This window comes from Anguilla rostrata, chromosome 2 (genome assembly GCF_018555375.3).
Source record: "Anguilla rostrata isolate EN2019 chromosome 2, ASM1855537v3, whole genome shotgun sequence".
NCBI lineage: Eukaryota > Metazoa > Chordata > Actinopteri > Anguilliformes > Anguillidae > Anguilla > Anguilla rostrata.
In genome coordinates, this window is record NC_057934.1 from 28762891 (window position 1) to 28784757 (window position 21867).

Sequence of the window (21867 nt, forward strand, 5' to 3'; positions counted from 1 at the left end):
AGAGGTGCAGCCTGAAGAGGTGGGTCTTCAGTCGTCGTTTGAAATTGTTCACAGTCTCAGCTGTTCTGACCTCCACAGGGAGGTCATTCCACCATCGTGGGGCCAGAACAGACAGGAGACGTGTTCTGGAAGTGCAGGTGCGAAGAGGGAGAGGTGCTAGGCATCCTGAGGTAGCAGAACGGAGGGATCTGGCTGGCATGTAGGGTTTGAATATCTTGTGACGGTATGCTGGGGCTGATCCCTTGACTGCCTGGTATGCTAGGACCAATGTTTTGAATTTGATGCGAGCTATAACAGGCAGCCAGTGGAGGGTAGTGAGCAGGGGAGTTACGTGGGAGTGTCTGGGGAGGTTGAAGACCAGACGAGCCGCAGCATTCTGAATGAGCTGCAGGGGTCTGGTGGCAGATGCTGGTAGTCCAGCCAGAAGAGAGTTGCAGTAGTCCAGGCGGGATAGAACCATTGCTTGGACCAGGAGCTGGGTTGAGTAGGTGGTGAGAAATGGGCGGATTCTGCGGATGTTGTATAGTCTGCATGCCCGGGTTACTGCTGCAATGTTGTTGGAGAGGGACAGCCTGTTGTCCATCATCACTCCGAGATTCTTGGCGCAGGGTGATGATGTCACTACGATGTCCCCTAAAGAAATGGAAAAGTCGAGGAGGGGAGAGGATAGAGCAGGAATAAAGATTAGCTCCGTCTTTCCTGGGTTGAGCTTCAGGTGGTGATTGTCCATCCAGCTCTGTATGTCCCTCAGGCAAGCGGAGATGCGGGCAGGGACCTGTGTGTCCGATGGGGAGAAGGAGAGAAGAGTTGCGTGTCGTCGGCATAGGAGTGATAGGACAAGCCATGGGCAGATATTACAGGGCCAAGGGATCTGGTGTACATGGAGAAGAGAAGGGGACCAAGGACTGAGCCCTGGGGAACTCCGGTGGTGAGGGGACGGGGTGGTGATACCTTACCCGCCCAGGCAACCTGGAAGGAGCGGTCAGAGAGGTAGGACTCAATCCAGTCAAGGACTGTGCCGCGGATCCCTGTTGCTGCCAGGGAGGACAGGAGGGTAGAGTGGTCCACCGTGTCAAATGCAGCGGAGAGGTCTAGAAGAATCAGGACAGAGGAGAGGGAGGCTGCTCGTGCGGCATGGAGTGACTCACTGACCGAGAGGATTGCAGTTCAGTCGAGTGGCCAGGCCTGAAGCCAGACTGGTGGGGATCAAGCAGGTTGTTCTCAGAGAAGAAAGCAGAGAGCTGGTTAGATGCAGCACGTTCCAGTGTTTTGGATAGGAAAGGGAGGAGAGATACCGGGCGGTAGTTCTGAATGACTGAAGGATCTAGTGTGGTTTCTTCAGCAGCGGGTGATGTGGGCCTTCTTGAAGGATGAGGGGAAACATCCAGAAGATAGGGATGAGTTCACGAGGGAGGCGACAAAAGGGAGGATGTCTGGTGTGATTGCTTGAAGGAGAGATGAGGGGATAGGGTCGAGGCGCAGGTGGTAGGGCGGTGGGTGAGCAGAAGCTGGGAGACTTCAGTGTCTGAGAGGAGAGAAAATGTGGAGAAACAGGGGGCGGAGGACGCGGAGGCGGAGGCGAGGCGGAGGACGCAGAGGGGCGGAGGACGCAGAGGGGGCAAAGGAGCTGCGGATGTCTGCAATCTTTTCGTCAAAGAATGCTGCAAAGTCATCTGCAGTGAAGGAAGACTGGGGTGGAGGAGGTGGCACGCTGAGGAGAGAAGAGAAAATAGAGAAAAGTTGACGAGGGTTAGAAATGGAGTTATGAATTTTGGTTTGGTAGAATTTTGCCTTAGCGGCAGTGACAGAAGAAGAGAACTCTGTCAGGAGAGACTGATAGGCTGAGAGGTGAGATGGGTCCCTGGATTTGGCCCACTTCCTCTCAGCAGCGCGGAGGGTGGCCCTGGAGGTGCGTAGGATGTCAGACATCCATGGACTGGGAGGGGATGAACGTGCTGGCCTAGGGACGAAGGGGCATAGGGAGTCGAGTGCTGAGGAGAGAGATGACGTCAGGGTGGAGGATGCAGAGTTAGTGGGGAGCTTGGAAAATGATTGAAGAGGGGGAGGGAAGCAGTCACTCTGGGAGCAAGAGAAGAGGGTGACAGGGAGCGGAGGTTACGGCGGACAGTGACAGTGGGGATGGGAGGGGGAGAGGGAGGGTGTGGAGAGAGGGGGAGGGAGAAGGAGATGAAATGATGGTCAGACGTATGCAGGGGGTAACCGTAAGATTGGAGCTGGAGCAGGTCCTCAGGAAGATCAGGTCTAGGAGGTTGCCTGCCTTGTGGGTTGGAGGAGAGTGTTGTAGGGAGAGGTCAAAGGAGTGAAGTAGTGGTAGGAAGGCAGCAGACTGGGAGGCTTCTAGGTGGATGTTAAAATCTCCAAGGAGGATCAGCGGGGTGCCATCCTCAGGGAAGGAGCTGAGCAGGGTGTCTAGCTCATCCAGGAAGCTTCCCAGGGCCCCGGGGGCGATAAATAACAATAATATAAAGGTTAGCAGGGTAGGTGATAGAGACAGGATGGAATTCAAAAGTGGATATGGACAGGTCAGGGAGGGGGAGAACAGAGAATTTCCAGGTGGGGGAGATCAGTAGACCAGTACCCCCACCACGGCCAGATCGCCGGGGGGTGTGGGAGAAGGAGTAGGAGGATGAGAGGGCAGCAGGAGTGGCAGAGTTGTCTGGTGTGATCCAGGTCTCTGTGGAGCTACTCTCTCTCCTTGTTGGCTGCAGTCCACTTGACCTGACGATGTTCTGACTCTGGGCTTGGGGGTGGAGCCCATGGCACTTGGAGGTTCCGAGCACTGTGGGGTGACTCCGGGCCTGGTTCCTCCTGAATCTCACCAAGTATTGCTCCTGTGCGTTGCACCACTTGCTCTCCCCTCAAGCATCTCATCTTAGCCTGCTGGATCTTCAGGCCATGTGGGTTTTTGCAGACCTTACCACATATACATACTGCACTCATAGTCGATACTCCATTAGCTTGGGTCGTTGCCTGAGTGTCTGTCCGGTTGGGGTGCTCATCCTCCCCCCCCCCCTCTCAGGCAACCTTGGGGGTATTTTTCTGTAAGGGTTTTCGTTGCTTGTTTTGGGTTGTCCTTCTCAGGACCTGCAGTTTGGGGTGCTAACCCTCCCTGCCCCAGTTGCCATCTCTCCGAGCTGTCCATATATATATATATATATACATGGCAGATGTTGAGCAAAATATCCTGTCTGCAGAGCTAGGGTTATTCCCAATAGCGCTGCCATATATACAGCCAGATGTTCTGACACCCTCTTCTATATGACTAAATTCAATTTGGAAATAAACACAGCAGCGCCTGCATGACCAGAAATAGGATACTTAGATCCATCTGTGGATACAATTAACATATCTGCAAAGTGTTGTTCAATGTGTCCTTGAACTATATCACAAATAGGTAGAAAACTGTATTTTCCTTTCAGTTTTATGAAGTCTACGCTTGGCATTGGGAATAACCAGGGAGGAATTGAGGACTGTAGGGCTAGATAGTGCAATCCTATCATTCCCGCTTTAGCATCCCCTACCCATCAAAAACTTCTGAACTTGGACTTGTGTTCCTAGTATTCTGTTAAAACAGCCTTACTGCGGTTCTAATGTCTTTGCCCCTACAGATTCTTCCAATATGCAAGCATTAATTTGCTTCTCCTGATTCCTCGAGGCATTTCTCCCATTTCAACCTGCATTGCAGATACTGTGGATGTTTTAAATGAACCAATACATATTCTAAGCACTTGAGCTTGTAAAGCATCTAATTTCTTGAGGTTAATTTCTGCTGCTGACATACACTATACATCGTAGTCTAAAACCAATCTACAGAGTGCCCAGTATATATTTGTCAGAGATGTTCTATTTGCTCCCGTTCCTGTTCTGATAAGCACTGCAGTATATTAATAACTTTCTTACATTTATTTCAGATTTTATTTATATGTTCATTCCAGGTGAGCTTCTCATCAAACCACACTCCAAGGAATCTTACCACTTTCCCTTACTCTAATGTTGCCTATGCATTTTTAAGGAGATAGGTCTGTGGCATCTCGAAAAACATAGCAGTTGTGTTTTGATCTAAATACCCAATTGTGTGCCCATTTCTCTACCTTTCTTAACAGATAAGGGACATTTGTCCTCTTATCCAGAGAGCCCTATCATTAGCATACAGAGATTTTCCTATATCTTGTTTTATGTGAGAGAAGATATCATTAATCATTATATTGAATAATAGTGGACTGCACACACTGCCCTGTGGTGTTCCATTCTCCACTATATACACATTTGAATAGTCTTCACCCGCCCTTACTTGTATTTTCCTTTCAAAGAAGTCCAATACACAATTATACTGTATATTTTGCCACCAATGTTTAATGATTTTAGTTTAATAAGGAGTCCGTCTTTCCAAAGCATATTGTATGCTTTTTCCACATCAAAAAAGACTGCTACCACTACTTCTCTGTTGGTCTGACATTTCTTAATATCTGATTCTAAACACAAAACAGAATCTATAGTGCTTTGCCCCTTACAGATTCCACTCTGATATTGGGAAAATAAATCTCTACTTTCAAGGAAGTATCTTAGTCTTTCAGTTATCATTTGTTTCATAATTTTACCTAAGTGGGATGTTAAAGCAATAGGTCTATAACTAGCAGGGTCTGATGGGTCTTTACCAGGTTTGAAGATTGGCACAATTACTGCCTGTTTCCATACTGATGGAAGTTGGCCCAGACTGTATTAAAAAGCTTCAAAACTACTGCAAGTGTTTTGTCATTCATGTACTCTATCATGCTATAGCAAACCCCATCTTTCCCAGGTGAAGTCATACGTGCATTACTGATGGCTCTTTTTAACTCCTATAATTTAAACAATGACACAAATGAATTTCCTGATGGTGCCCTTTTCTCAAATATTCCTGGATTTCCTTCCATGATTTTTCTTCTGCACTGTCTGGCTTCCAAGGTAAGATTTTCAGAACTATTTCCTGAATGTTTCTGCAGCAGTTCAGCCTTTTCCCTGTTACCGACTGCAGTTTTGTCCACACCACTCAGTACAGGTAGCTCATAATTTCTCCTTATGCCCCCCATTTTCTAATCATGCCCCATACATCAGACAGCCGAGTCTCTCTCCCGATACTGTTACAAAATGTCCACCAGTATGTGCACTTTGCTGTTCTTATAGTTTTCCTAACTACTGCTTGAGCGTTTTAGTACTGGACTAATGTCCAAAATAAATGATGAACTTTAATTTGTCTAAAAGCCCTATGCCTTGTTTTTATTGCTTCCTTACAGCTATCATTCCACCATGGCACACTTTTTACCCGACAACCTCCTTTACTCTAGCTGTGATGTTGGTGGTGCTGCTGGTTCTCATACAGTTCATTGATTGAGTGGTATGGATGCTAAGCACCTCATGTTATCATTTCCGGCTCAGTTAACACAGCACCATAGACATGCATAATTAACTAGGCTAGCACGCCTTCAGCTAACCAAAAAGCATAAACACAAGAAACAAGGTGCAGCTAAAATGAAGAAGAGAGGCGATTGCAGCATCCAAAATCGCATAGCACATATTTAATTTATTTATTTAATGTTTATTTGATAGGGACAGATACATTTCAACATAGATTATTGTCAAACAATATCCAATGCAATGTATCATACCATTTATAGCATATGCTAATTTCCGATGCTTGTCCCTAGATGGGCTGATAAATATACTATCATTCAGCGCATTTAGTATGTGAGTAAAAAGTGTATTGCCTTTTCGGATATACTATGTCGTCATAGAAGAACCTCTTCTTCTTCTTCTTTGCAGATTTTGGCAGTTTTAAAACTAATGTTCGTCCATTCCCACCACCTAGTGGGCTGGAGTGTGACCAAGGACAGCTGTGACTACTTCCCCTCCCTAAAAATTTTATTATAATAATAATAATAATAATAATAATAATAAATGATCCCCAAAACAACACCATATCCTACTCAAAGAAAGAAAAGAAATAAATAGAATAAATACACCCAAACTCTACTAAACTAGCAATCAGTAATCTTAACAGAAATGCAACTACACTATAACATAAATAACTAATCCTAAACCCTCCTAACATTTCCTGATGGCATCTTCAACAGTCCTCCCAGTTTTAAACCCTGAATGCTATGTTCCTGCAGGACATTACATAGCCTCTCCCTCTCCCTCACATATTTACCACACTCCTCCAAAACATGGGACACTGACTCCCACTCCTGGCAGTAGTCAAACAGCCCTGTCAGATGTTTATCCATACATTTCAATTTCCCATTCAGTCCCGTATGCACCAACCTCATCCTGGATATCTTGGGTTCCTCCTTCCTATCGCTTTCAGACAACCTCCCCTTCCCCACCTTTCTTTGTATTGCATAAAGGTGTCAACCCCTGCTCTCTTTCCCCCACTCTTCCTGCCACCTCGCCTTTACTGCAGCTTTAATTATGCATTTTGCTTCCTCCCTACCCAATGGGACCTCCAGATCCAGCACCTCCCTCACTATTTCCCATTTAGTTAGTCCAGCCCCCTCATTCCCCTCAATGCCTACATGAGCTTTAGCTAAACTTTACCCATACCCTACCCTGCTGAACTCAGAGAGTTTGCAGAGACATCAACGCTGAACTGGAATCTGAGCATATACCTGGCCTATCTGGGCACACATCCTCCATCCATTGGTGTTGCCAACAACTCCACTGTAAACACTGTCACATGGTCCATCACTAAACCGTCACAAATATCCAGAATGTAAAAATAAATTTTATGCCAATGTAACATTATAATTAGTCTAGTGTAATGCCATTTAAATGGGTTGATAACCAGCCAGTTAGCAAGACCACATGGGAATAAATTTGTAATTAATATTATGAATATTAGCTAAATATTATTTGTGTGTCAGTATAGCTATAGCCCAGTGGTTCTCAGACTCGGTCCTGGGGGACCACTGTGTATGCTGTTTTTCATTCCAACCTCAACTGCACTCCCAGAATTTTAACAAGCTGTTAATTTGTGTGGGTGCACACACCTGATTCTACTAATCAACCACTAGTCTTTGCTAAGCACCTTGATTAGTAGAATCAGGTATGAGCACCCACACTGGCCTTTCAGGATAAGACTGGGGATCCCAGCTCTAAAACATGACAAGGACATAATTGAGAAAAATTTACAGCTTGTTAAAATTCTGGAATTGCAGAAAACCAGCATACACAGTGGTCCCCCAGGACCGATTTTGAGAACCACTGCTATAGCCATTACTAACACCATTATTATCTGGATAAGACAGCTAGCTAGCTAGTTAGCAAAGTGGAGGTTGATAACTAAAGTTAGCTAAATTATTGAGTTACCTATATTACCAGCAATTATGCTGTTCCACATGTTTTCATACTTTTTTGCATACAAACTGTTGACAAAATACTTTTGCAGAAGGCCTCAGGAGAGGCAGCCGGAGCGTGCATGGATGCACACTTCAAATTTTTAACAAGCAGAGTGCGCATCCGGGTACTTTATCTGTGCTCCGCACTACTGCACTTTGGTTTGGACTCACACTCCAAGGTGGATGTGTACTCGCTATGCACACTCGGAGCATGGAAGTATACTGTTTGGGGTACAGCCCTAGTAAATACAATTCGGTCACGTGCTATTTTTTGAGATACAGGTGTCATGCTAAATATTGCGATACAAAATATTACTACAGGTGTTGTGCAAAATATTTACTGAACTGTATAAGAGCTAGAAGGGAAACATGGTCACAGGGTCACAATTTGATACTTCCGCATGTGGCACCCTTAGTGTATATAATAGGTAGACACATTCCAATCTGGGTTTAGACCCCACCACAGCACAGAAACGGCACTTACCAAGGTTACAAATGATTTACTACTGTCAGCCGACCGTAACTCTGTGTCGGTTCTTGTACTCCTCAACCTGAGTGCAGCTTTTGACACAATTGAGCATGGAATTCTACTGGACAGACTCCAGGCCTGTGTTGGACTTCATGGACAGGCATTCGCATGGTTTGGATCATACCTATGTGACAGGAAACAGTTTGTCAAATTAAAAGAAGAAGAGTCCAGCTCTTCAATAATGAAATACGGTATTCCACAAGGATCAGTACTAGGACCAGTACTCTTCTCGCTATATATGCTACCACTTGGCAATATTATCCGGGCACATGGCATAGAGTTCCACTGTTATGCAGACAATACACAGATTTATATTTCAATGAAACCTGGCGAAGCACTGCCGCTTTCATGGTTAGAGGCCTGTATTGTAGATATCAAGGTTTGGATGCTTTCCAATTTTCTGCTCCTAAATTCGGATAATACCAAAATGTTGGTTTTATGTCCCAAAATATTAAGGGAGAAATTGTCTACTCTCACCTTAAACTGTGATGGTTGTTTGGCTGAACCTAATATGGTCGTTAAAGACCTTAGTGTCACCATTGATCCTGATCTATCTTTTGACACACATATAAAAAACATATCCAGAATTGCCTTCTTTCAGCTATGCAACATAGCTAAAATGAGACATTTCCTGTCAGTTGGGGATGCTGAAAAATTGATCCATGCGTTTGTTATGTCTAGGTTAGATTACTGTAATGCCCTGCTATCCGGCTGCCCTAATAACTAGTTAAAGAGTCTCCAGCTTGTGCAGAATGCAGCTGCTCGTATCTTGACCAGAACTAAGAAGTATGAGCACATTACACCAGTACTAGCGTCGCCTCACTGGCTACCCATTAAGCATAGGATAGATTTCAAGGTTTTGCTCCTGACTTTTAAAGCTCTGCATGGACGTGCACCCGTGTACATAACTAACCTGCTCCTACCTTATAAGCCCACAAGGTCACTCTGATCCCAAGACGCAGGCTACTTGGTAGTCCCAAGTATTTCCAAAGACCTAAAAGGTGGTAGGGCTTTCTCCTACAGAGCCCCACTACTGTGGAACCAGCTTCTAAAATTTATAAAGGAGTCAGACTCAGTCTCAATATTTAAATCTAGATTAAAAACGCACCTCTATGCTCAGGCATATAATCATTTATAGTCTGGAGACAGGGTGGGAGAAGCCTGTAGACATAGAGCTTTGTGGGTGGCAATCCTTTCCTTACTGTCACCTGTCAATCAGCTGTGACCCGACTTTACATGAGCTGGCTCTTGATAGGCGGGTATGGTTGTCCACCCCTCATGACTGCATGGGCTCTCCATCCCTGTCCTTGTAGCTATGCAGCCATATATTACTCCTGGCTGGGTCCCCCCAATACATACTACTGTCACTTTACCCACTGTCTGCTATATTGAAAATTCCCTAATTGTCGTATCTACCCTCTTCCCCATGCTGCCAGCGGGGCTCTTGCCCAAACCTTCGAGAGTGCTTCGAGAGTCGTCTGGTCTTCCACACCTCTGCGGTCCAGCCCCTCTTTCATCATTGCCTCCACCCTGCCCCACCCATCATCTGAGCCACATCATAAACCCTATAAAACTGACTGACATGTTGGTCACCAGTCGGCACCCTGAGCCGACCACAGGAGGATGGGTTTCCCCCTTGAGCCTGGTTCCCTCCAAGGTTTCTTCCCATCTGCCACAGGGAGTTTTTCCTTGCCACTGTTGTCTTAGACTTGCTCCTGTGGGGATTCAGGCCAGGGTTGTCTGGAAAGCGTATTGTGACAACTGCTGTAAAATACACTATACAAATAAAATTTGATTGATTTATTGATTGACACAGCAACACCAACAGAAATCTATGGGGAGTACAAACAAATAACAGCAAATATTGCTTCATGTTGCTGAAGGAAAACATAGCCCCCAGGATGGCTACAGACCAAAACACAGCTGGTGACAAAAGCCCAATGAACTCTTTTGTGAGAGAAGTGTGAAGTTGTTTTCGTTTGTTTGTTTGCTTAATCACTCTAGCTACCATGTTCACGCTTAAAACAGACAGGGTGATTGAATGCAGTTCAGAATGGATGATGAGGTGTGTGGTGTAAGACTGAATTTTGGAATGTATGATGGGGTGTGTGGAGGGTGTGTGCAGGATGATGGGATGTGTGGAGGTCATGTGCACAGGCATGGACTGGGCCTATATTCTACCGGGCAAATGCCCGGTGGGCTGACCTACTTTTGGGCCAGTGGGCCTTTTGTTCATACTGACACTGACCTGGCCCAATTTCAGTGGCCCATTGGTTCGTTTTCTATACTGACACTGGGCTGGCCCAATCACATGTCTAGGCCCCACCCCTCGCTGTCCGTTTCTGCCCTTGAGACTCGGAGTCGACATCACCTCAGCCTCGTAGTCGGTGCGGTGTGCGATGGAGAAAGGAAAGCGTAAAAGTGGTGCTGAGAAATTGCGAGAGAAAAAAATAAGGAAGCTGGCGGAGGATGCCTCAAAATGTGTCAAAATAACTTAAATGTTTGCTGGAACGACTGGGGGGGCTCCTGCAGTACCTGCTGCTGGCAGTCAGCACCAGCAACAGGTGTTTAAAATCAGAGATGTGACGGTCCAAGATGAGGCAGACAGCGAGACAGCTCTGATAGTGAGTTCTGAGCAGGATGAACCCAAAAGGGCAGACGAGGGACAGTTACAAAATGAGCAGGATAGTGAAGCTGAAGTGGTAAGCAGCAGCATGTGGTTAGTCTAGTGTGAAGCAAAACTATAAGCTAGGAATGACGTTAGCATTGTTTGGCCGCAAGCTAGCGTTATCATTATCAATGTTGGGGAGACACTGTGTACTGTCGTTAGCTTAGCTCTCTTGTGTTTTTCTTGATGAGCTAAAAATATTGTACTGTGGTTCTTCTGCCTCTGATAATACCATTGCCTAAAACACATTTAATTCCGCTCTGCAGATCAGTCTGGTCACTCAGGCTAGTATTAAACGGATTTCTCTCGTCCTGAGATATGGCGGGCCAGTCACAACCGTTTGTCTAATATGGGGCGGGTTTAATAAGATTCATACATAAACAAGTCGATCAAAAATGCTTTTGGGCATTTTCTTTTCTCTGAATATTTTAACAGAATGAACAATAACACTCCGCTCTGTAGGAGCTTTGGCAAATGGTTAGATATGCATCATATACATATTGAACGGTCTGCGAGGATGTTGTTTTGATGGGCGGTGTCCGACCGATTGCGGTGGGCCCGGTCTGAGCCAAAAATGGCAGGGCCTATTTTTTGTCCCAGTCCAGCCCTGCATGTGCAGGATGATGGGGTGGAGGGCGTGTGCAGGATGATGGGGTCTGTGGAGGGTGTGTGCAGCATGATGGGTTGTGTGGAGGGCGTGTGCAGCATGATGGGGTGTGTGGAGCACATGTACAGGATGATGGTGTGTGGAGGGCGTGTGCAGGATGATGGGGCATGTGGAGGGCGTGTGCAACATGATGAGGTGTGTGGAGTCCATGTACTGGACGATGGGGTCTGTGGAGGGCGTGTGCAGGATGATGGGGTGCGTGCTGTAAGTGTACAGTTTGGAATGGATGATGATGACTGTCAGTGTTATTTGTCAATTAAGGAACGGTCCAAGTTGGGATCTGATGTGTGTGGTCAGTTGTATGGCAGAAGGTAAGGTGAAATTCCTAGGCAAAGATGACCAGGTAAGTTTAGATCTGGAGGTGAGCTGAATCATTTTGGATCTATTTTGCTAACAAGCCCAACAAATTAAGAAGGGGTAGTCCAGTATATGTACCTCAAAAATATAAAGGCCAGAGAGACAATCAACTGGATTATAATTTAATTGCTAACACTATTAGGCATGTAAAATTGACAAATAAAGACATGCATTCTTTGCAGTTTTGGGGATCAGTAGCCAAATTGTTGAAGTGGCCTCACAGCAAACAAAAAATTCTGAAAAAAAGTATTGTTCATTTATGTACAATCTGGGCACAGAATAGACACAATATCAAAGAAATGGTTGCAGAAATGGATAAGGAAACTATTCACAAATCTCAGAAAATTCCAAACACACAAGACAATGGGCCTCATTCACCAACCGTTCTTAAGAAGAATTTTCTTCTTAAAACCCACTTATGCAGTTTTCACAAAGATTCTGACATTCACCAATGTGTTCTTATTTGGGATTTGTTCTTAGGTAAGAACAGAATCTACGCACACTCAAGAGCACACTTACGCACATTTGAGTGCTGACATGTTTGTGCAAAATAATTGGTTATTGCGGTTTCTTCAATTCTACAGTTGTATAATATTATAGGATTTAAATTACAATAATATTTTTATCATTTATAATATTTTTTAATAATAATTTTCATTATTTTACAAAGCATTAAGGTGCCAGATTCCGCCTCAGATGGTGGTAGCCCCAGCAGGAGTTAATCTGTAAATAAATGACAAAAATCAAACCATTGTAGTGACCTTTTATGTTTGGGGGTTTCAATTATGCAATGTTTGGTCTATACTGCAAAAGCAAATGTTTACATTTTTAATACAAACTAAACACTTAGGTAACACTTCTTAAACACATGGACATGTTGAAGAAGAGAACACGTATTCAGAGGCGTCACTAGGGGGGTGCGGACCGCACCGGGTGACACCATCACAGGGGGAGGACACAAAAATGACTGGCAATAATTTTTTTGTGCAGCGACGGGTTGGAACAGCTAGTTTCTCCGATGCAGTTTACTGCCGGTTGATTTAATTACCGGTATTAATGTGACTAGAAGCGTTTTGTCGTTTGAATGAATAACACGCAATTCCTTGTGCCCACTCCCACCAGCATTTTTTTTGCCTCAGATTTGACATCAAAACATTTTTTTTTTTAAACTTCATCAGTTGTGCGACCTTCTCCGGATACACCGTTCACTGAACGAGTATTAGCATACCATGTATCTTTTTTGCGTTATTCTACATCCACTACTGACGCTATATGACAGGTCGTTTGCTGTTCACTTCCTGCAGCAGTACCTCCACTGCAGAACTATTGGAAGTTTTTCTTACGTTTGGAGTCTCGTGCTCCACCGTCTTTAGATTTTAGTTTGGGAACTTTTCTTCTCAATTTCTGTGTGATTTCTGTGTGTGCACACGGCCCTGCAGTCTCATGCCCTTTTATGGGGATTGGTGGGGCGTTTACCTATGCTAATTAGGAACACCTGGCACGCGCTTTCAGTTTACGAGGACAATGGACAATCATTCTAAGAACACGGTTGAGAACAATTTTGCGGTTTAAGAACACGTCATAAATCTGACGTAAACTTTTCTTAGGACCTTTCTCAAAAACAAATTTAAGGAAAAACTTAGGAAGATATTGGTGAATGAGGTTCAATGTTGACATAATACAGCAGATGCATGAAAGCAATGAATGCTTACAAATGAAACGAAAGAGAGGAGATAACGGTAACTTTGAATACCCCTCAGCAGAATGGGAAAGTAGTGGGAAAATTAAGCAACAAAAGAAACCAAAACATTTCAGCATCTGCAACTCTCCTAATAAAAGCAAACGTCCAATGTTAGCATGTGACATATATGCAGAATGGTTCCATTTTGACTGTGTCGGACTAGAAATCAGTAACAACTTTGAGTCTGCTTGCTTTATTTGCAACTCTTGTTGTACCATGTAATCCTGTCCCGTCTGAGGTAGGCTACATCCTGATGTTATCCTTAGATCTGCCTTTAAAGAACACAAGGATACTTTTGTAGCCATACTAATTGGATTAGATTCTTATTCCTATTTGATTGTAGGTCTGTAGAGTAAATGTATACCCCCTTTCATTTGGTAACAATTTTTAGTTTTGGCAATAATCTGGTATGCAAATGAGCCAGTACTGAACTGACAGTGTATAGAAATGCATGGCCTGGCTACACTAAAACACCAGCAACAATTGCTGGGAACTTATAATCTTCTAAATATGAGTATATTGTGCGCAATTATATCCAACTGTATTAGTTACAAGAAGAAAAACGACAATCACACCTAAGAAATAATTTAATTTACCAAGCTTTTATTTTGAAATACTCTAACCAAAAGTCTCTCATTGTTACCAGCTTCACGGAGCTCACACAAGATGCTAAAAACCGCCTTTAAAAAGATTTGCGGAATGACATTCTGAATTATGTCAAAACGTAGCATAGACCATAGACATTGCAAATATGTTGTTTAAACAAAAAAGCCTCTTGTACATTTGCTGGGACAGGATGACGGCGAGTTTGACTTCCCGTTTGTGCATAGTGTCTGTCTGTGCTTTCAAACAAATTCTGTATAAGAATACATACCATATCCTATAGTCTGTACCTGTAACGAAGATAATGATCCAGTGATTAATCAACGAATGCTTACATTCACGATTCAGCGAAAACGAATCCTTGGAAGCTGTTTATAGTGCGCGAACCATAGTTCGTGTATCCGATTTGCTAGCAATAGTGAAAAGTGTATAGTTAACAGCACGCTAGCTAGCTTCCATGCCTGGGACATTTTAACCTAACACAGATTTAGTTAGCTAACAAGCTGGTCATAACCGTGTAAAATGCTTATGTTAACACATATCTAATTTACAATTTATACTTCGTTTTATATCCTGGTTTGTCTCTTCAGTGATTTGACCACTCGGAACATTAATCTAGCCTCCAGCTAACCTAAAATTGTGAAATCCCGGAAGTAAGCCTGTACGTGTTGAGGGAAAAACATTGGAGCTCTCATTAAAGAGAATGAGGAATATCAGACTTTTGGAGGCAAATTTAAAAGTCATCGGTGGTATTTTGGAACTTGATTGACAATCTTTACGTTTCATATGAAAAGCAGTTGAGTTTATTTTTTTTTGGTTGTTAAATCACCGTGGAGTTCTACATTGAATTCATTGAGCAGCAAAGTGCTTTTGCCCCCAAGCATGCGCAGTAGAGGTTGTTTCACCGCCCGGCCCCTCCTACCCTGCTCCTACCCCTCCAGTTCCTATGTACGCTCCATAGACATGTATACGTCTATGGTACGCTCTGTGCTGCCGACTAGCAAAACCAGAGGGCAGGGGCTGAAAGCCAGAGATCCAATCAGAAACAGTCTCAAACCATGGCAAAGCCAATCTGCGAATAGCGTGTAATTTACATAACTGCAAAGGATAATGGTCTACACAAATAACAAACAGATCTTTAAACGAAAATACAGGCAGATACTGTCAATGAAATCAAATGATGTAGTTCATGTCAGAGTTAATGTATATAATATAACAACATACAATATATAAGACAATGTGAATACAATTGCTTAGCTAGCCAACCATGTATGAGACAGATGTACGTTAGTCGCCCTTTAAATAGTAGGTTTTGCACGTGTTTATTTGGATGTGAGGGCGATCTGGCTGCGACATCTGTTACCCCATTGATCGCTAGGGTTGATTCGGCTGATCTGGCTAGGCGGGTGTCCCCTTCCTCCCTCACCGCTCCACGTGGGTCCCTCCCGAAGCTCCGCGCTCGGTGGAAGTGGCCATCTCCCCGGTAGAAGAGAAGGTGTACGAGTAGCTGCACTCCCTGCTAGAACCTCCAAACAAGCTCAAGGCCCATTTGTAGGAGTTACGTAGGGAAGTCAAAAGCTCCGACTTCACACACATCCAAGTGAGGCACTGCACGTGGCAGTCTGCCTTCCTTTTCATTTATTATACCAATTTACTATAGTATACATGCGTATGGCTAACAAGATTCAAGTAATTTGATATGTACTGAAGTTTTAAAGCTGATGCAAGCATGATGATTTAAAGCTGATGCAAACATCCAATCAGTTAATTGAGGAAGTTCTTTGAAAGCAAGTTTATGAAGTTTATGTGCAACATCAATAAAGTACTTAATTTGTGCTAGATTAATTTAGAACCAATTTGATTAGATTGATTAGATGCAATTAGATTATCAATTTTTTTCCCTTTGTAATTATTTCTCATTAATAGTCTTTTGGTTTCGGTGTATGACACGTACGGGGGGGGGGGGGGGGGGGGGGAGTCCACAATGATCAAATGAAAATACAAATTATTTTCTATTTAACTGAGGGTGTCTTTTTCATTTATAATCATTATGTGTTTTATATCATTAAATTATTCTGTTATTTTATTGTCTGTTCATTCTATATTGTTCTGTATGTTGTATTACAATCTATTTGAAATGGATTTATTATTATTATTATTATCATTATTATTATTATTATTGTTTTTGTCGTTGTTGTTGTTGTTGTTGTTTTGTACAATAGTTGGTATGTACTGTATGGAGAGTGTATTCCATCTGACAGGGGGTGTTGCATGGATTGCGCTTTTTCCTTTTGTTGCCTTGTCCATGTCACAGATTTTCTTTATTTTGTGGAGGCCGTGCCGATATTGTGGTGCTGTGCCAGGCAGGAGAAACCCTGCATCAGTAGACTCAGAATGCCAGTTACATATGCAAAGCCAGATGCCCAGCATTTTCAGAGTAGAGAGGTCTGTCTGGTATATAAGGTTTAAATATTGGACGTATTGTGGAGCTGTTCCATTCCTTGTGCTATAGGCTAGTACTGAGATTTTAAACTTGCTGCAAGCTGCAACAACCAATCAGTGAATTGAGGAGGGATCTGACACGAGCACAAGTTTGGGAATGTTGTAATGGTCATAGGAACAAATTTATTCATTTTCTGAAGATATTTTAAAAACAACACACAACATGTCATTTTTTAAACACACCTCCATGTCTATTTAAAGACAACACATTTTGTGTTATTTCAAAACAGTCTGTGTTAAAAAAGTATCCTTTTGTAACACATAAATTTTATATTTGTAACACAAAAGTAGTAATACATAAAGTGTGTACCCTTTATGAGCGTTCTTTTAAGACTGCAATCAAAATATAATTTTATCAATATCCATTTTAATAATAGTTACATTATGCATAAATTACTAAAGAACACAAATATTGTAATGTTAAGCCAATTGTTATGGTTGACTTGAAAGCTGCAACATAAAAAGGGACACAACAGCGTTGCAATATAGTGTTACAGGGCCTCATTCACTAATATGTGCATAGAAATGCCGGATTCAAGACAGGTGCAGACCAGCCACTTTTGTTCTTACCCACGTGTATATGTTGGTGAATCTGGATCATTCTTAATTGATAGGCACGTGGCCGCAATTTTCTATTTGCATAATGCAACGCCCCATTTCTCCATATAAGGACGGTCCTGTTACAGGCTCAGAGCATGGCTGAGAGATAGAGAAGTGAAGAGAAAAGGTGAACCATGGCCCCTAAAGGTAAAAAAAAAAAAAACTTTTATTAATGCAGAGATAGAAGTGATTGTTTCAGAAGTTAAAGCCAGAAAAAGTGTTCTTTTTCGTAGCGTTTCCACTGGAGTGACTGGTGCGAGGAAAAATGAGGCTTGGGCTGCAATAACTGAGGTAGTGAATGTCGTGTCTGCTGAGGGACGCAGTTTGGCTGAATTAAAAAAAACAAATCAGCTCATCTTGAATGTTTTTTTCCAGAATATTCACAACAGCATATGCACACTTTTCTGCCACAAACAAATTACAACTGTGGTAAACACTGCTTCTTACTTCAGATGAATACATGCAGGTTTAAGGAGTACCCTATTGTTGGCTATGAATGGGAGCAAGACAAATTTTTACTATTAAATATGATGTAATTATTATTATCTTATACAGTTAATTATTATTATTGCAAGTAATACTTATGATAAGATTATTAATTCATTTTCTTATTAAGTACATTATTAGGTATTATTAGTAAATATTACAATTTCAAATATTGAATATTTACCCATTTCTACTATTTGTCTAAGATGAATTTACAATTTTAAAATAATTTTCAGAGATTTGGGCCTTCATGATTTTTGCGTACGTGTGGTCTGAGGCAGCTCTAAATTTGTTTGCACAATAAGAACAAATTCAAGTATTGATGAATCCCACAATTGTGCCTAAAACGTGCGTACACAGGGTTTAAATACAGATTTGTGCAGATGCAATGTTAGTGAATGAGGCCCACAGTCTTTTTGTAGGCCACACTGGACGTTTCTTCCACCGTGGATTCCCTCGGCAGCAGAAAACGAAATCCCTGTAGGAAAAATGCATTGCAAATCTCAGCTGGAAAATGCCAACTAACTTCCGGGTTGTAGGACTACAAACTAACACTCTGTTAGCAAAAATAATTAATTTACAAAAAAAAAAAAAAAAAACTACAGAGGTTCTACACTGCTACTGTTAGGGAAGAGAGGGTAAGGGTTGTGGGGTGCATCTTTTAAATATATTCAGCCCCAAGCCTTAAAAGGTGACTGCAATAATGTTATAAGCCGGTAGTTGGACCTCGGGGGAGCAGAGCGCACACACCAACACAAGACAGTGAAACGTGCTCCCATAGAAATGGCACCTATGTTTCCCGTTACTTCCTAGGCTTCACTGCCTGGCCCCTCCTAACCTCTCCAGTTTTTACAGTCTCTGCTATAAACGCACTATGGTTCTTATGTTCGCTGTATGATAAGGCTCTATGACCTGCACCATGGGTTCCAGAAGCATGTGACCTCTACACCAGGAAACGGAAATCACATGACCTCAACTACTTAGGAAACAAGGGTTGTGTCCGAATAGTCAAAAACATCACGTCCTATGTCTTTTCCTAACCACTTTTCATTGCCCTCGATGGAAAACGTCATGAGGTTAAGGAAAGGTGTTGTTACGACCCCATGGGTCTAGGGGTGCATGGGGTATGTAACTTGATGTTAAATGGCCGGGAGATGTTAATGCTGTAGATATGGTAACAACAACAAAAAAACACAGACAAAGCAGCAACTCAGTGCACGGGTGTTTACTGTGATAAACAAAACGGTGCAACAAACTACCAGACATATAACAACCCAGACACACACTACCAGGGTCAACGGACGCTGGATGTTGCCAAAAGAACAAAAAAACAAGCTAGCTAAACCAGAGAGTAAACTAATCTAGTGTATCAAGTACACAAACAAAAGGCCTATCTACTCTAACTAGCAGACTGAAACACAATTGGTTGGCAATCACCCCTAAGGACTAGTGAATCTATACAAAACATAGCCTACGGGCATATGTACAGGAGCCCCCAGTCTTACCTGTCCCAAGCCTTGGAAGTGTACATAAAACAAGACAAGTTCAAATGAGTGGTTAACATACATAGTCAAAGACATAACACAGAGCAAACAGTCAGACATCCATTGTTACAAACAGGTGGGGTTTTTATAGTAGATGTGGCGAGTTATGATTGGCTGTCCAGAATTGACACGGAGGGTGGGGCTTGGTGAAGGTGGGACTTGGTGGATGGTGACTGACAGGTGAAGGCAGGGAAGTCCACACAAAAGAAAAACATGGCACGTAACAGGTGTGAAGGAGAATTCATAAGGACTTAGGGAAAAGACATCCGCTGTGCTAAGAGAATCCGACTGCACTTACACTAGGCTACATAATTATGCGACGGCGGACGTTATTGACGTGCGTCTGCCGTGGTGAAACTGCAATGTTCTGAAGATGGACTACTAAAAGCGCATCAGATGCATTAGATACTTCGCTCCGTGCGTTCTTACCGTGTTGCTTCATGCAGGCTATATAAGCATGGTGACCCGGAGAAAAATATTACTTCATTACCAAGGTTGTAATTGAAATAAAAAAGGAATATTGGCTACCAGTCACAAAAGTGAAACGAAATGGTTGTCACATTGAGAATGGTTGCTCACGCTCACCCTCCTGTCCACTCATATTTATCAACATGAATCCAAATGAGTATGATTGTATGGAAATAATTGTTAAATTTAATGCTAGATATGCATAAAATATTAGGCCTACAAATCTGCTACTGTACATATCATCATTCTTAAGTTGAATTAAAAACATCATCTGGCTAAAAACGTCGCATATCCCTTTTTCTTGAAAAACAGACTTCTGTGTTATGGTTAATATGCTGATTATGATCTGATTATAATCCTATGCATATAATAGCTTAAGAACCACCACACAACTCAGTCAAGTTGAACGTTTGTTTTCGTGAACGGCGGAATGGGTCGTCGCTTTGAATGTTGTTGCCGCAAGGAATTGTGGTAAGGCATTATCCCCTTTCCTTTCGTAAAAAGTGTGCCCTATGCTAAAGGAGATAAGAAAGGAAGCATTGAAGCACCTTTCCTTAGCATTTAGAGAATTCGAACAGCTCTTATCATGGCTTCCACTTAAATAGTTCCGGGTCATTTCACTGTTAGGAACCTTCCTAAGCAAAAAATATTATTTGGATGCAGCCAAGGTCTTTTTTTTTTAAATAGGAAAATGAAGCAGCGTCTAACTGCTTTGGCTAGCTTGTGTGTTTTTCAAATAAACAACTGATTTTTTTTGTTTTTATTAAAAAGTAAATAACGTCCGTCATTTATGATTGTATACCAGTTTGAATTAACGGTGGATAATAATTTGGTTACAAATTACCACTTACGTTGACAACCTTAGTGCACCTTACTAGGCCAATAATAGCAGGGCATAATGCAGATGTTATGGGATTTAATGTATTTATATTATTTTTCAGTTGCATTCACATTCAAGCTGCATTGAATGTACCCCCTCTTGTTGTCTAAAGGCACATAACACATGACCAAAGGCCTTTTTCTTCATTCAAACTTCGGGTCATAATTGTGGACACTTCCCAGATATAGTTGGACACAAACTATATCCCAGATATAGTTGTACACGAAGAATCATAATTCCTCAGTAAAGTATGCAGCAGTGAGACATAAAAATTTGCTTAGGCTAAATAAAGTCAGGCAAAAGCCAGTTATGCTAATTCATTATTCTTCATTGAAGTGTCAAAAAATAAATAGAAAATCAAGACAATCAATTGTTTGATTTTATAATAAGCTTTTAATGGTAAGACTCGATTCCTCTGTCCATGGCAAATTCTGCCTCTGATAGCAGCTGACACTCATATTCCTTTCCAGGATCCTGATGATGACATTTGAAACAGAGAACACAGGTAATTTTCCCCCTTTACACATCAATTACTATTTATCATGTAATCAATACCAATTAGAAATAACTCAGCATTCCCATCTGACCTCTGTAAGTATCATATCAAAGAGGTAGTTCCATGTTCACCCTTGATCTGAATAGACAGAAAAGTCTCTGTCAGAGGACGCAGACGAATACTGACTAGAGAAACCTGAATCAAAACTGGACCCCCCTTTCCCCTGTTCACTTACTGAGGGAAGATGGGTGGTGTCCATGTTTGGATCCATGGTCCTCCCTGCTGTATGTTGGGGATGTGTGTGCAGCAAAAGGTGGAAGAGATGACGGACCGTTGTTAAATGGCGCTTCCCGTGCATCACCGTTAGGTGGTTTTGGATGCGTCCTCATGTTGACTTGGTTATGCGTTAGGCCCAGGTCAGGGTGCAAAGCGTTCCCATGTGTTTGGCTATGAATTTTCCTTTGCTGAAATGAGGTGAGTGGGGATGGGATTGAAACGGGTGACAGCAAACATGTGCAAAGTGGGTCAGCGGTAGTGCAGGGCATTCACTTTTTAGCCAGAACAGTTCCTCCCTGTAAGAGCAAAGCTTTTGAAAACAGTCTTCGTCTGTCGTTCCTGCGCTTATCAAGACTCAGATGACGTAAAAGTTAGGGCTAAATGAGTAATTAAGGCCGGAAGTTGGAATGAGAACCAGAAACGGATACAGCCCTTGTTGCCCACCTCTGTTCTAGATGCCGCATAGCTTTCTTGCTAACCAAAAGGAGCACAGTAAGGATACTTCTATTTTGCTGTTTAAGGTTTCTAATCTCTCCGTTTAGTTCCTCATTGCTAAGGACAGCAAGGCTGGCTTGCCTGGAGAAATTCAACAGCAAGCAATGGGCCAAGTGACTTAAAACAATTTAGAAAACATCGGGTAGTATTGCTTTGGAATA

The 21867-nt window shown here is 42.6% G+C and overlaps 1 long non-coding RNA gene across 1 annotated transcript; it reads right to left on the reverse strand.

The window, feature by feature from the left end:
- Window positions 1–20818: 20818 nt before the first annotated feature.
- Window positions 20819–21867, reverse strand: LOC135249490 (uncharacterized). Its single transcript, XR_010328706.1, has 3 exons — window positions 21171–21867; window positions 21027–21073; window positions 20819–20913 (listed from the first exon to the last, which is right to left on the reverse strand). It is a non-coding gene; the product is annotated as an uncharacterized LOC135249490 (long non-coding RNA).